General features: G+C 44.1%; 1 pseudogene; it reads right to left on the minus strand.

Moving 5' to 3' along the window:
- Positions 1-554: 554 nt before the first annotated feature.
- On the minus strand, positions 555-1,804 carry LOC116596356 (annotated as a pseudogene).
- Positions 1,805-3,061: the final 1,257 nt, after the last annotated feature.

Raw genomic sequence — 3,061 nt, forward strand, 5'->3', positions numbered from 1 at the left:
GAGCCCGAGGCAGGGACTTGATCCCAGGACTCTGGGATCATGACCCTCTGAGCTGAAGGCAGACGCTCAACTGACTGAGTCACCCAGGTATCGTAGGAGGTATGTTTTAATCACCATTTCCAATAATCAGAGGAGTACAATTTATTTTTTTTTTCTAGAAATAGCAGTATTTCACTGTCTGGGTAGAAGTCCACTGGAAACATTGAGTGACTGCCCCACTTAGAAACAGATAAACAAATACCTTAAAGAAATACAAAAAGAAAAGGGTAACTGCTACTTGAACATGAATTGTCACAAAATTATTCTTGTGCCTTATTCAGACAATTGCTTAGAAAATGTAGCCCCCTCCAAAGCAATGCATGAATAGGTTTTCATTCAAGGACATGCTCTCTAGTGAGTTTTTTTTTTTTTTTTCAAGATTTATTTATTTATTTTGGAGAAAGGAAAAGCACACAAGGCCAGAAAGGAGGGGCAGAAGCAGAAGGAGAGAAGCTCAAGCAGACACCCTGCAGAGCACAGATCCTGGAGGCAGGTTCAAACCCAGGATGCCGAGATCATGACCTGATCATGGTGACCACTGTATTTGATCTGCTGGACACCAAGAAGTGCTCTGATTTTTAGGAAGCAGGATACACTGTTGACAGTGGTATTTGTCCTTACAGTCCTGCCCAGGGATTTAAAGACATTTGAACATTCTATGGTCTTCATATTCCCAATCCTCACAGAGCTATCTGTGGATGCCCCCCAAATATAATGTCTATCTTGTCTAAATGTTGCTTCATTGATGAAGGAAGAATGGTCATGAAATTCCTTTTGGGTTTTCCCAAATTTTAAACCATGAATTTTAATTATCTGATCTAAAGAAGCACTAAGGATCTGACAGCTCTCCTTAGAACAACTCAGCCAGGGGACACCTTATCTGTGGGCCCTTACAAACCTCCTTAAACACTGTTCACGCTAAATCTTCCTTCCTGTGATCTCTCCTTCTTGGGCCCCACCTGGTAGCACTTTGGCTTCGCTGCTGAAGCACATGCAGAGGACAGCATCACCATCATCATAAAGTTATCCTCGGTCTGTTACTTGAGATCTTTCCTGATTTTTCCAGTAGTAAATTTCCAGACTTCAGTGAATCCAACAACAGAACCAGTGACCAAATACCATTTGGGGAAAATTGAGCACGCTCCACATGTGATTTCTGACCAGACTTCACATGCCTTTTCAGTTGTGTAGGAAACTTCTTCTTCCACACCTTTGACAGCTGCTTTTCCTCTGGACAAATTCGTGTTCATACCAGGAGCAAGTAGTCCCTGGTGCAGCTGCCCCTTCAGTGCCTGTCCCAGGAATGCCGTGAGATGGGATGGATGCCCTACACTGACTTCCCCAGCTAGGGCCCGGGCAATGGCTGCTCTTGACTACTTCTATCTGGATATTTCTCATGAGAATCAAAATAAGACCTGGCCAAGAGGTTCTCCAAATGGCATACTGCTCTGGCTGTGTTTGTTTTAACACGATCCTGTCTCAGGAGTGACCTGGCAGCTCCCAGTTCACGCAGCTGTATCCATTCCAGAACAACCTATTCATAGAAGTCAATGAAGATTTTGTCTGGCAATTTCAGAGACTGGATAGCCTGAAAACACTATACCAATGGCTACTGTAAATGCCAGCCACTCTCAGTGCTGTCCACAGTATTCAGAAACACAGTGGTCTCTTCCTGTAAGGTAGTTAATGCCTGAAGTCAATTGTTCTCCTTCAGATACTGCATGAGAAGATGGATCACATCTGAGGATTTGGGTTCCATCGACATAGTGTTACCTTCATGGGCACAGAATTCACTCCACTCTTCAAGACCAGGATTTTTGAACATTCTAATGTGCAGTCCAGTTCGAAAACTACTGGACTAGAATGATGTTGCTTAGACTTTTATGTGCATAAGGGTCACCTTGTATTTTATTAGGTTTGGGATGGGGTCTGACATTCTCCACTCTGACAGTTTCCCAGGTTTTCTACTGGTCCAAGGGCCACACTTTGAAAAACAGGGTCTGCTAGGCAATCATGCAATGTCTTCCACCTTCTGTATCCACAGGGTGCCATGTTTTATTTGGTTTAAAGAGTTTCTTCCCTGTTACCTGCCCCAATAGGTGGCTGTGATTGGTGCATCAGGCCCTAGCTTCTCCCCATGTGGTCCTCAAGCTAAAGTCGTGTCCCGCATATCTTGTCCTCATTTGGTCTCCAGCTGAGGTGTCAGGTCTCTCTAGCATTCCGAAACACTGTCCAGGGAGGTAAGCTTATTTTTGACAAGCCAGCAAGAACATTAGAGCTGGAATGCCCTATTACTACTGCTACAGAAAATCAGTGCCTTTTTCTCTTAGTTGCTATAGCCATGAAGGTTGTCATAAAATTTTCTTGTACCAGTAAAGGGACCTTACTGTTTTCTCTCATTCTGGACACTGATCCAAGGTAAGTTTTTCTGCCTTGGACAAAGAGTGGTGTTGAGCTTTGTTGTTCAGGGAAAACAGCTGGATCACAGCCTCTTCACTCTCTGGCTTTCCCTACCTATCTCTACAGACCTATCTTTTAAAAAAAATCCTTTAACTGCTAGGGTGTCTGGGTGGCTCGGTCATTTAAGCACCTGCCTTCTGTTCAGGTCATGGTTCCAGGGTCCTGGGATCGAGCCCTACATTGGGATCCCTGCTCAGCGGAGAGACTGCTTCTGCCTGCTAATTTGCCTACTTGTGCTCTCTCTCTGTCTCTCTGTCAAGTAAATAAATAAAATCTTAAAAAAAAAATCCCTTAACTGTAGCCGTTCATGATTAAAATCAGGGTACATGCCCACACTGGCCAGGGCCTGCCTTGAATGAGGCTCTGAGCAGCAATCCTTTCACACTGTCATCATCACCAGGGAGCATCAGCTCCCAGACTTGGAAGTATATTGTACCCAGGACAGGGGAACCTGCTCTCAATGTGTCAGTCAGGTGGGTTCTTAAGTATTCTACAAGCAAAGACTCTGGAAGCACATAGTTTTAATTTTACTCTGCTTTCTCCATAGAAAAGATGTAAACTC

This window comes from Mustela erminea, chromosome 7 (genome assembly GCF_009829155.1).
Source record: "Mustela erminea isolate mMusErm1 chromosome 7, mMusErm1.Pri, whole genome shotgun sequence".
In the NCBI taxonomy this organism is placed as follows: domain Eukaryota; kingdom Metazoa; phylum Chordata; class Mammalia; order Carnivora; family Mustelidae; genus Mustela; species Mustela erminea.